Source organism: Triticum dicoccoides, chromosome 6B (genome assembly GCF_002162155.2).
Source record: "Triticum dicoccoides isolate Atlit2015 ecotype Zavitan chromosome 6B, WEW_v2.0, whole genome shotgun sequence".
In the NCBI taxonomy this organism is placed as follows: Eukaryota; Viridiplantae; Streptophyta; class Magnoliopsida; order Poales; family Poaceae; genus Triticum; species Triticum dicoccoides.
The window spans coordinates 84,340,982-84,354,080 of record NC_041391.1 but is presented as its reverse complement, the minus strand read 5'-3'; positions in this window follow the sequence as shown (position 1 = coordinate 84,354,080).

The following is a 13,099-nucleotide window of genomic DNA, read 5'->3' as shown; positions in this document are numbered from 1 at the left end:
TGTTAAAGCTCCTTCCGCGCATCCCTAATTTTGGAACGCGTCTCCTTGGCCGCATCAGGGGCCATCTTCAGGTCACCCGAATTTGCCTGATTCTGTTTTCAAGAAGCTAATACCGATTGGCGACGTTTTTCAGCTCCACAGCCATCTCGGCTATTTTATCTTCGATTCGGCGATGAGCAGCATGTTCGGCTCTCAACTCTTCGGCCGCCTTTAGGGCAGACGCATTGCTCGCTCGGACTTGTTCCTTGGCTAGGGCAAGTTCCTCCCTCAGGGCCTCCACGGCAGCAGCTCCGCCTGCAGTCCAAGCATATGACATTAATATTATGCTCCTCTTAATATTTCCTATACAAATAAGGAAAGAAGAGCACATACTTTGTGACTCGTTAAGCCGCTCGTTCACAAGTGTGATGTCGGCATTCACAACTTCAATCCGTCGCCTCAGTTACACAACTTGAATAGACCGGTCGGCTACCGGATCCTTAGCCACCTGCGCATTAATACAGTGCGATCATTACTCAACAATGTGATCCTCCGTTTGCCGCCTAGGGCTGGCAACCAGAGTCTCAGGGGCTACTATCCATATGGAGCACACCTAGCACGTGCGCCACAATCAAAAATTACATATTCATTACAAACCTCAAAGCCTCTGACCAGGCTCGTAAAAGCTTCATTCAACCCGCTTGTGGCGGAGGAAATCTTCTCAAGCACCATGCTCATTAATGAACGATGATCCTCCGAGAGAGCAGCTCGCTCCAGGAGGCCCGTCAGCGTGTCTGGCTGGTCGCCGGACTCTGCCGGACCCTTCTTATCGCCCCTCGTGGGAGCCGAACGCTCCGGGCTCAGGGCGGCCGAAGTACTAGCTTCTGGCCTCGGCAAATCTGGACTCCTCCGTGACGACACCTCGGGGTCGCCTGCCTCATGAGGCGGAGAGGCTGGTGGGGTTTCACTCTCCATCATCTCTGGAAGGAGATCCCCCGAAGACGAACTCTATTGATAAGAGCTGCTAGCCGGACTGCAAAGGACAGATCCTGGTTATTGTTCTCAGAGGAGGAAGCAGTAGCTTTGTATTTACGATTAACTTACAGCTCAGTTGAGGGCTGCCCCGTTTGCGTGCATGGCGCGGTGAGGACGCCCTTCGGGACAGGGCCCCCTGGTGAAGTTTTCTTCCCTTGTCTGGGCGCCTCCGTCTCCAAGTCTTCGGAGGCGGCCTTTTCTTCCCGCGGGGGTAGGTGACCCTAGATTTCCCTCCCCGACTATCCTCCTTCGTGGAGGTAGTAATTCCCCTTGTTTGGATGTGCAACATGTGAAGTTCTGCTTCTCTGTTCTTCCCTTAGTCTTTCCCCATGTGCAACACCTGACTAAGCATCTTGGCTATGGAAGGACTAGGCGAGCCTTCGGGAAGTGGTGCCGGACACCTGATTCTCTCCGCCTTGCTGAGCCATTCCTGGCCGCGCATGGTTTTTAGAATAATGTTCTGATAAATATAAACGAAGTGTTTGGTTTTTGGGTTACTTACTCGCGTATCTGGGCGGTTGCAGCTCAGGCCCGCATCCTCGGTGGTGTCTGGACACTTTACTTGTGGTCCGAAGAATAACTTACACATCCCTTCGAGCGTCATGCCGAAGAAGTGCAGAATAGTCCGCGGACCTTCCGGATTGAACTCGCACATCCTGAGAGGCCGGCGTTTGCACGACAGGATCCATCGGACTAGCATTACCTGAATCACGCTGACAAGGCTAATGTCCCTCTCAAGAAGCTCCCGAATGCGGCTCTGCAATGTTGGTACATCATTGGCCGGCCCCCCAATCCAATCCCACATTGGCCCATGACACCAGTTGAGGAGGAGGGTCCGAACGGAAGTCAGGGGCAGCCACGCACTTTGTACCTCTTGGAGCCATGACATAAAACCACCTCCGCTGCCATAGATCGGACACCTGCGGGAAGAAGCCCTCTAGCCAGGGGGCGTCGGCATTCCTGTTTATTACAGCACCTCCGCACTCTGCGTGCTGCCCCTCAATCATCTTTGGCTTCACATTGAAAGTCTTGAGCCATAAGCCGAAGTGCGGAGTGATGTGGAGGAAGGCTTCGCACACGACGATGAACGACGAGATGTGGAGGATGGCGTCCAGAGCCAGATCATGAAAATCTAGCCCGTAATAGAACATGAGCCCTCTCACAAATGGATCAAGGGTGAAGCCTAAGACGCGGAGGAAGTGATAAACAAATACGACGCTCTTGTTGGGCTCGGGAGTAGGGATGACCTGCCCTCGAGCAGCAAGCCTGTGCTTGATGTCGGCGGTCAGATATCTGACCTCCCTAAGCTTCGCAATGTCCTCCTCTGTGACAGAGGAGGCCACTCACCGGCCTTGAAGGTTGGATCCGGACATGATTGAAGATCCGAAGTTCTAGAGCTTGGGCTTCGAGTGTTGGAACTCGAGATGCGAGAAGGCGCAAGCGTGATAAAAAAGAGGGATAGGCCTCGGCCCCTCTATAAAGGGGGTGAATATCAAGCATCCTCAGCGTAACTGCTTGGGACTTACCTAAAAACACGAAGTCATACCAACAGGCATCGTAGGGTTGCACACGCTCGTATTGATGGAAGATCCCGCGATAAGAGGAACACGATCTCTGTTTTGGCAAGGCGTGCCAATGAAACCGCCTCGCAACGCCTATCAAGGCAGGCTGAGAAAAACCAATCCGTGCGGGACCAGGCCACGGCATATGGGCAACTAGTTAAAAAAATTGTTGTCAGCAGATCAGATTTGTGAAGTGTTATGCTCTCTACGGTGGTGTGCGTAAAATTATCTCACAGAGCTGGACACAATCCTTAATCTGCTTTGGAGTATTCGGAGATGGAACCGGCCTTGCAATGTCGAAGACAAACTGCGCGTCGGACTCATCGTCATTGAAGCCTGGTTCAGGGGCTACTGAGGGAGTCCTGAACTAGGGGGTATCCAGGCAGCCGGACTATATACTTTGGCCGGACTGTTGGACCGTGATGATACAAGACTCAAGACTTCGTCCCGTGTCCAGATGGGACTCTCCTTTGCGTGGAAGACCAGCGTGGCAATCCGGATATTAGATCTCCTTCTTTGTAACCGACTCTGTGTAAACCCTAGCTCCCTCTGGCGTCTATATAAACCGGAGGGTTTGGTCTATAGAGGGACAATCATAATCAACATAGGCTAGCTTCTACGGTTTAGCCTCTACGATCTCGTGGTAGATCAACTCTTGTAATACTCATATCATCAAGATCAATCAAGCAGGAAGTAGGGTTTTACCTCCATCGAGAGGGCCCGAACCTGGGTAAAACATCGTGTCACTTGCCTCCTGTTACAATTAGCCTTAGACGCACAGATTGGACCCCCTACTCGAGATCCGCCGGTTTTGACACCGACAGTCGCCTCCGCAGCCTCGTCGATACCATCCATGAAAAGTAACACCGCCGATCTGATGGATCGGCAAACACACGATGCCATGAACTCCAAGACGCGACCATGAAGGACATCGTCGGTGTGGGAATGGAGCTGAGGCAGATTTTTTCGGCCAGATGTCACTTCCACCAACCCAACAGTGCACCACAACCTACAAAACCAAACCCTAACTACTGAGCGAAAGAATGGGGTCCCCCTTCCTCCTGCCGCCGGAGTAGCAGTCGGAGGGACAGGGGATCAACCCTGGCCGATGTAGATTGGAGGTAGAGGATCGCTTCCCTAGTCTCCTTCATGTGGCGGCATCTAGGTTAGGGAAAACGAGCGAGACCTTTTATTGGGACTAGATAATGATCCGCGCGTTGCTGCAAGAATTTTTCGTGGATTTGTAGAGTAACGACCACATGCTAAAGACGATAACCATAGGAATAAATAATATGACAAATTTCATATTCAAAGATGTTTTTTTCATATTCAAAGATGTGACTACAGTACAAATTTCTAGTGTACAGCCTTGATGAACAACATTTTTTAATTCTTCTCGGGTATATTACGTATAGGATTAAGATTGCATGGAAGATAAATATTGTATTGCAGAAATTAATATTGTAACGCCTGAATCAGACTCCTCCTGAGACTCCACCTCCGCCTCCTCAGAGGCAGACTCCTCCTCTGAATCCATTTCCTTACCAATAAATGCACGCGCCTTGTTTGATGAGGTCTTCTTGTGAGATGATGACTTTGATGAAGACTTCGAAGAAGATTTTGAAGATTTCTTCTTCTTGTCATCAGAATCATATTCCTTGCTCTTCTTCTTCTTCTTTGATTCCTTATCCCACTGAGGACACACAGAGTTGTAGTGGCCAGTCTTCTTGCATTTGTGGCAAGTCCACTTATTGTAGTCACGTGATGAAGCCTCGTTGTTCTTGGAGCTAGATTTGAAGACTTGCTAAACCGATTCGTCTTGGAGAACTTCTAAAACTTCCTCACAAGCATTGCAAGTTCTTTGCCAAGCTCTTCAGGATCACCAGAGCTAAAGTCTAATTCTTCTTCAAATGAGGAAACAACCTTTGCCTTCAGAGCACGGGTTCATCCATAGTTGGGACCATAGATATCACGCTTCTCAGATAGCTAGAACTCATGTGTGTTGAGCCTCTTGAGTATGTCAGACGCATCGAGATCATTGAAGTCAGGATGTTCTTGAATCATCAGGGTTAATGTGTCAAACGAGCTGTCAAGTGATTTCAGAAGCTTCTTCACGATCTCATGCTTGGTGATCTCAGTAGCGCCGAGAGCATGCAACTCGTTGGTGATATCAGTCAAGCGATCGAACGTGAGCTGGACATTTTCATTGTCATTTCTCTTGTGGCGGTTGAAGAGATTGCGAAGAAAATCAATTCTTGAGTCTCTTTGAGTTGAGACGCCTTCATTAACCTTGGACAACCAGTCGCAGGCCAGTTTTGCAGTTTCTAGTGCACTCACACGGCCATACTGCCCTTTGGTCAGATGACCACAAATGGTGTTCTTGGAGGTTGAGTCCAATTGAGCAAATCTCTTGACATCAGCAACGGTTACGCCTTCACCAACTTTGGGAACGCCAGTCTTGACGACATACCAGAGATCAACATCAATGGCTTCAAGATGCAAGCGCATCTTGTTCTTCCAGCAGGGGTAGTCAGTGCCATTGAAGACAGGGCACGCAGCGGAGACTTTGATTATCCCTACAGTCGACATAGCTAAAACTCCATGTGGTTAAACCGAATCACACAGAACAAGGGAGTACCTTACTCTGATACCAGTTGAAAGTGCTATTTATCGACTAGAGGGGGGGGGTGAATAGGCGATTTTTATGAAAGTTTTCAAAACACGGAGGCTTTGAAGACAAACAAGTAAACTGAGCCTATATAGTAAGCAACAGAATGAAAACTACACTAGTCAAGCATTAGTCAAACATACAATCCAATGAAAGCACGAAGACTAACTGCAACTAGGTAGACTGGATCATAAAGAAAGATAGTATGAGGCTAAATAGATATTAGTCTTCAAGGAGTGAGGTTAAACAGATTAGACGGACAAGCAATGACTTCACGAAGACAACTGTAAAGTAAGGAGAGTAGCGGATAGAACCAGTAGCTTGCCAAGACAAGGATTTAGTAGACCAGTTTTAGTTGCTGTGACAACTGTAGGTCTGGTTAGGGAGGCTGAGATTTAACACAGAAGATCGTGTCTTCATCTTATTCCCCTTGAGCAAAGGACACCCAGTCCACGCTCAATCACTCTGATAAGTCTTCGAGGTGGACTTCCAAACCTTCACAGACTTCGTTCACTGACAATCCAGAATGACTCTTGCATGCTTAGAACGCGATGCCTGACCGGCTGGAGGATTTACAGTCCTCAAGTGTAACAAATCTTCAGTTCACTCGGACAGAAAGACTTCAGTGATGCCTAACACTCTTTGGCTCTAGGTGTTTTGGGCTTTGTCCTCGCAAGGATCTCTCTCTCAAATGCTTCGGAGGTGGGTTGCTCTCAAACGACAAAAGCCGTGTACTAACTCTGAGTAGCCACCAATTTATGGTGTAGGGGGTGGGCTATTTATAGCCAGGAGGCAACCCGACCTGATATGTCTGAAATGACCTTGGGTCACTAAGGAACTGACACGTGTCCAACGTGTAGAAGACTATAGGATGCAACTCAATTGTATTCCATCGGAGTCGGTTACAATATATACAGGTGGTGTCTTGCGTGACAAGCCAACTAACCCTACAATATCTCTAGAGATCAATCTATACAAGGCTAGAGATAAGAGGAGAATCAGTCGGAAATAAATACAAAGATATCACGTTTCAACACCCCCCCCCCCCGCAGTCGAAGCGTTGGCATCGGCGATGCAAAGACTGGAACGGAACTCCTGGAATGCAGCGGTAGGCAATCCCTTGGTCATGATGTCGGCAAACTGTTGGGTGGTCGGTACATGAAGTACACGAAGCTGACCCAACTGAACCTTCTCACGGACAAAGTGAACATCGAGCTCAATGTGTTTGGTGCGCTTGTGCTGCACCGGATTAGCCGCGAGATAGGTGGCCGACACGTTGTCACAAAAGACCACAGTAGCCTTCGGAAGAGAAATCCAAAGCTCACCAAGAAGATGACGAAGCCAACAAGTCTCCGCAACAACATTGGCGACAGCTCGGTACTCGGCCTTAGCACTCGAACAGGAGACAGTAGGCTGCCGTTTAGAGGACCAGGAGACCAGAGAGTCACCGAAGAAGACACAATAGCCAGACGTGGAGCGACGAGTGTCTGGACAGCCAACCCAATCCGCGTCAGTATAAGCAAGGAGCTCAGTTGAGGCGGATGCACGGAGACGAAGACCGTAGATCGGGGTGCCATGAATGTACTGAAGAATGCGCTTGACCAAAGACCATTGGACATCACGGGGCGAGTGCATATGCAAGCAGACTTGCTGCACTGCGAACTGAATGTCTGGTCTGGTTAGCGTGAGGTACTGAAGGGCGCCCACAATGCTGCGGTAAAGAGCAGCGTCGGTGGCGGGCTGGCCGGCGGTGGCGGAGAGCTTCGGCTTGGCCTCAGCAGTAGTGGCGGCTGGCTTGCAGTCAGTCATGCCGGCACGGTCCAGAAGATCAAGAGCGTACTGTCCCTGATGCAGAAAGAACCCAGTGGCGTCACGTCACACATTAATGCCGAGGAAGAAGTGCAACGCACCAAGATCCTTCAGCCGAAACTCAGAACCGAGACGACCAATGATGTCGCGAAGAAGATCCATGCGGGAGGCAGTGATGACAATATCATCAACGTAGAGCAGAAGCATAGCCACATGATCAGCCCGATGCAGCACGAACAGTGACGTGTCGGATATGGTGTTGCGAAACCCGAGAAGACCAAGGAATCCGGCGATGCGCTAGTACCAGGCGCGCGGGGCCTGTTTGAGGCCATATAATGACCGGGACAACAGGCAAACATCATCCGGTCACTGAGGGTCAACGAACCCAGTTGGCTGCTGACAGAGGACTCGCTCCTGAAGATGGCCGTACAAAAAAGCATTGTTGATGTCGAGCTGATGTACGGGCCAGTGGCGAGATGCAGCCAGCTGAAGAACCACACGAATCGTGGTGGGTTTAACGACCGGAGAGAAAGTCTTAGAGAAGTCAACAACAACACGTTGTGCAAATCCTCGGACAACACATCGAGCCTTGTACCGATCCAGAGAACCATCTGGGTGGAGTTTGTGACGAAAAACCCACTTGCCCGAGATGATGTTCGCTCCAGGGGAAAGAGGAACAAGGGTCCAAGTCCAGTTGGCGACAAGAGCATCGTACTCAGCACACATAGTGGTGGTCCAATGTGGATCGCTCAATGCAGAACGCACCGATCGCAGAACCGGAGAGAGGGTCGTGACGCTGAGGTTGTGGTAGCGTGGGTTCGGCTGGTGCACACCGGCCTTGGCACGCGTCACCATATGATGGTGAGGCGGCGGAGGAGGCGGGCGTGGACCGCGGCGCCGAGGTGCCACAACAGCCGGCTCGGATGACGAAGAAGATACCGGCGATGCCACGGGTGTTGATGTCGAGGGCATCGACGAGGCATGAGAGGGCCCGGCCGACGGGGCCGAGAGGGTCGGCTCCTCCAGAGCCGACAGGGAGCCAGGAGGCGCTGGCTCGGTCGTAGACGGCGATGAGGGCGTAGACGAGCCCGAAGTGCCCGGCTCCTCCCGAGCCAACGAGGCGCTCGATAGCCCGGCTGGGGTCGCGCCCGACTCCACCAGAGCCGGGAGGCGACGACCCGACGAGGCCTGGGAAGCCGGCTCCTCCAGACCCAAGAGGCGGGGGCCCGGTGTGGCCGGGGAGGCCGACTCCTCTTGAGTTAGCGGAGGAAACGCCGAGGGCGTCGAGGCAGTGGGCGACGATGTCACGGCCGCGCCCGAGCGGCGAGGCGGTGGGAGCGCAAGGGCTCCATGAGGCCGGCGAGGAGAGGCGTCTAGGGGTGGCGAGGGACGTGATGCAACCTGCTGAAACGGAAAAACAACCTCATCAAAATACACGTGCCTGGACACGATCACACGATGGGACTCCGGGTCGTAGCAACGGAAGCCTTTTGTGTTTGGTTGGTAGCCAAGAAAGACACAAGCGATAGAGCGAGGCGCGAGCTTATGTGGTGTCGTGGCGGTGAGATTAGGATAACAAAGGCAACCGAAAACATGAAGATCATCGTATGACAGAGGTGACCCGAATAAGAGGTGATGAGGGGTGTAGTTCCATCGGGGTTTGCAAGGCCGGATGTTAAGGAGAAGAGTAGCTGTGGTGAGAGCATCGGGCCAAAACCGAGCAGGCATGTGTGCATGGAAGAGCAATGCGCAAACACTCTCGTTAAGAGTGCGGAGAACACGTTCGGCACGACCGTTTTGCTGAGATGTGTATGGGCATGTGAGGCGAAAAATGGTGCCATGAGTGGATAAAAGAGTGCGAATAGCGAGGTTATCAAATTCCTTTCCGTTGTCGATTTGGAGATGGGCAATGGTGCGGTGAAAGTGGGTGGCAACATAGGCGTAAAAGGCATGAAGGGAGGAAGCGACGTCGGATTTGCGGCGCAACGGAAAAGTCCAAGTGAAGTGAGAAAAATCATGCAAAATCACAAGGTAATATGATAAACCCGAATTGCTAGGCACGGGAGATGTCCATACATCACAATGAATAACATCAAAAGGAAAAGTAGCAATGGATGATGAACTTGAAAACGGCAAACGAACGTGTTTTCCTATGCGGCAGGCATGACAAGTGTGTGCTGCCGATTTATTACATGAAAAAAGAAAAGTCTGCAAAACTTTATGAAGAGCGTCGGCGCCGGGACGGCCAAGGCAAGCATGCCAGAGAGACACACGGCGTGGAGTGCGACGGGACCACTGCTTGTCGTTTGGCCACACGGGTAAAGATCGTTGGGGGAATTACATCGGTGCAGAACCTTCCGGGAGTGGGCATCCTTGACAGAAAAACCATGTTTGTCAAACTCAATGGTAACAGGATGTTCACGAGTAAGAGTACGGACAGAACATAAATTTTTGATTAAGGATGGAGACACACGTACGTTATTGAGAGGTAGGGAAGATGATGAGAGAGGGAGGGAGGATGCGCCGTGGTGGGTGATGGGAAGCGTAGATCCATCACCGATGACGATGCGAGAAGAAAGAGGGTACGGAGAGACACGAGAGAGGATACCGGGGTTCGACGCCATATGAGCAGCGGCGCCTGTGTCCATATACCAGTCCCCGCCGCCGGAGTAGTTGCTTGGGGAAGGGGCGGCGTGGAGGGCGTCTAGGAGCGCCGGGTCGTAGGTGTAGCCGGTCGGTGCAGCGCCGTAGGGTGGTGATGCGGTAGCGCCGGGAGCCATGGTCCCGGTGTACGCCGAAGGGCCGCCGGTTCCGGAGCCACCTGGCGCGGCCAAGAGAGCTTGATGAAGGCCCGGGCGAGGGCCAAGTAAGCCCGGAGTAGGTGCCCGCGGAAGGGGCATCGAGTAGGCGTGCACCACCCCTGTCCAGGGGTTGTACTCCGTGAGCCAGGGCGGGGGTGCCGCGGCCTGAGCAGGAGCGGGCGGAGGCGCCTGGCGGGGTTGAGAGCCGCCGTTGCGGCCATGGCCGTCGCGACCTCCCCACCTCTTCTGGCGGCCCTGGTCAGTGCCGGCGGGCGGCTGTGGAGCCGGCGCGTGGGGAGGCTGCGGGAGGGCGGCTGGTCCCTTTGTGGTGCCGGCGTGGAGGGCGGCGAGAGGAGCTTGCCACGCCGTGTGACGAAGACGCTTCTCCTCCATGCGAAGATACGTGACCGCCTTGGCGTACGTCGGCGTGATGAGTGAGAGGTTGGCGGCGGATTGGCCGAGGTCGGGGTGGAGTCCGCGAAGAAGGTTGGTGAGGAGGATGGAGTCGTCAATGTTCATGCCGACGTCGTGCAGTTCGTCCGCAAGAACCTTCATCCGCGTGCAGTACTCGTCGATCGAGAGATCGTTTTGCTGCATGGTGAAAAAATCACCTTGGAGGAAGACGCGGCGTTGGAGTTGATTGTCGAGGAAGAGATCGCACAGCCGTGTCCGAATAGTGTACGCCGACGGATCGCTGGAGTTCACCATGTTGAAGAGACCATCAGAGATGGTGAGAAAAAGCCACTTGACGATGGAGGCGTCCACAGCGAGCCACTCATCGTCGTCCTTCATGTCGCGGTAGTCAACGCTCCCGTCAACATGCTCGATGAGACGGTAAGAGCAGAACAACAACGCGAAGTACGTGCGCCATGCGTTGTAGGACGGCGAGTCAAGGTCGAGGATGACCGGGACGTGGTCCTTGATGTGGATCTCGTTGAGGCGATCGGAGGTGAACATGGCACCGGAGAAGGAGCCGGCGTCGGATGCAGCGGCCTTGGCCATGGAGACGGCGGGTGGATAGGGCTTTTGGGTGAGAAGAGGAGGGCGGCGGCGGCGACAGGAGGAAGGGAGGAGCGGCGGCGGCCCTTAGGGTTTTGGTAGGGAGGTAGTGGTGGCAGGGGGAGGGGGAGAAGCGGCGGCGGTGGCGGCTATGGAAGATGGGAAGGAAGCGGCGGCGGTGGCTACGGAGGGGTAGCGACGGCGGCGGCAGGAGGAGTTGGCGCGGCGGCGGCTAGGGCTAGGCGCGGCGGCGGAGGGGTGCGGAAGCGAGAGAGGATCACGGTAAAACTGATACCATGTAGAAGACTATAGGATGCAACTCAATTGTATTCCATCGGAGTCGGTTACAATATATACAGGTGGTGTCTTGCGTGACAAGCCAACTAACCCTACAATATCTCTAGAGATCAATCTATACAAGGCTAGAGATAAGAGGAGAATCAGTCGGAAATAAATACAAAGATATCACATTTCAACACAACGGTCAGATTTAAAACACACGCGACAACTTGGCTTGGGCTACAAGCAAAGCTGACTCATTCAACTCAGGATAAGATTTTCTCTCATTGTCTTCGCTCGAAGACATAGGATTTGGTTGAGCATCACTTCAGTCACTCTGACTTTGTTCACTTGGACCCCACTTAACAGCTCGGTGGTTCCTATGACTCAATAAGAAGAAAAGCAAACTACGAAACAACTATGTCTTTGCATCCCATAGTCTTCAAGTGAATAACTTCATCTGTCATAATGTTGGCCGTGATTGTCTTCATGAACCATCATTGTCTTCAATGTCTTCACACATTTTTAGGGGTCATTTCTAGTAGGTAAACTGAATCAATGAGGGACACTACCTGTGTTATCCTGCAATTCTCACAAAGACATTAGTCCCTCAACTACGTTTGTCGTCAATACTCCAAAACCAACTAGGGGTGGCACTAGATGCACTTACAATATGTTACTTCTCAAACTATAACATCCACTTGGTCTTCATTGTACTCTATGTGTAGAATTTGTATGGCAATATGAATCTTCGTCAGTTCCTAAACCTGCGAAGATTCATATTGACAAAATAGATTCTACACAAAATGAATATTGATGATCAATGTATTTTGATGTTTTTTACATGCTTAGCCTTTATAGTAACTCGTGTAGTCTTAAAAGCAATAATAGTAGAGCTTGTCATCATTTCACTCACATAGCATGTGTTAAAAAGCTGAGAGGGTTACGGCAAAAGCTGGATGCACTTCGTGTACAAAACGGACAATCTCTTTCAAAATATCAGGATTTCGGACGAAAATTCATCTGTTACAAAGGCATTTCAATTTTTTAAATTAACCTAAGAATTACCAAATCGAATATAATGATAAAACATACTAATATTAAACAGCAGGAAAAATAATCACTCACAAATCTACTTTTAAAGTAAAGTTATTCACAAACTAGTGATTCACACAAATTTCAAATAATTTAAATTCAAACTATCCATATTTGAAAACTACTGGAACTAAAAAAAGTTTATAATTTTTGTTACCTAAAGTAAAAAGATTCACTCAGAAACTCAAAATCAAAAAACAACTCAAAAACAAAAGAAAATAAATAAAGCGGAAAGAAAAAAATAGAAAATAAATAAATTAGAAAAGCCCGTCTACTGGGACGCCACAACATGCATGTGACTAGAAACCATACTTATAGCTGGGCCAGGATGCAGGTCCGTAAAGCCCAGTATGGCCCACAAGGCAGGACCTTTCGGTAGGCCCACAAGGCCTGCTTTATAGAGGAGCTCGATGGAGAGGCTGCGTCGGGGCTTAGAAACCACTGCGGTCGCCCTTCGCTGGCCGAGGTGGGACTAAACATCCACCACACTGCGCCTTGCCAGGATCAGGCCTTTAGTCGCGGTTGGTGGCTCCAACAGCGACTAAAGACCCCCTTTAGTCGCGGTTGGAGCCATCAACCGCGACTAAAGGCCTGCGCTTCCCGCCACTCCAGCTGGTGAAATTTACCTTTAGTCCCGGTTGGTGGCTCCAACCGGGACTAAAGCCTCCGCATATATATACAACACTTAATTTTTTTCAGTTTCTCTACTTGTACGATCGACCACTGCAGAGGAGGTCGCTCCACCGCCACGTTGCCGCTCTACGTGCCTGCCCCGACACTGTCTCGCCTTCCCTGACGCCGCCCCTCGCGCCTCCTCGCACCGATCCCCGACGCTGGACGCGCCCTCCTCCCCTAGCCCCGACGCGACCCCC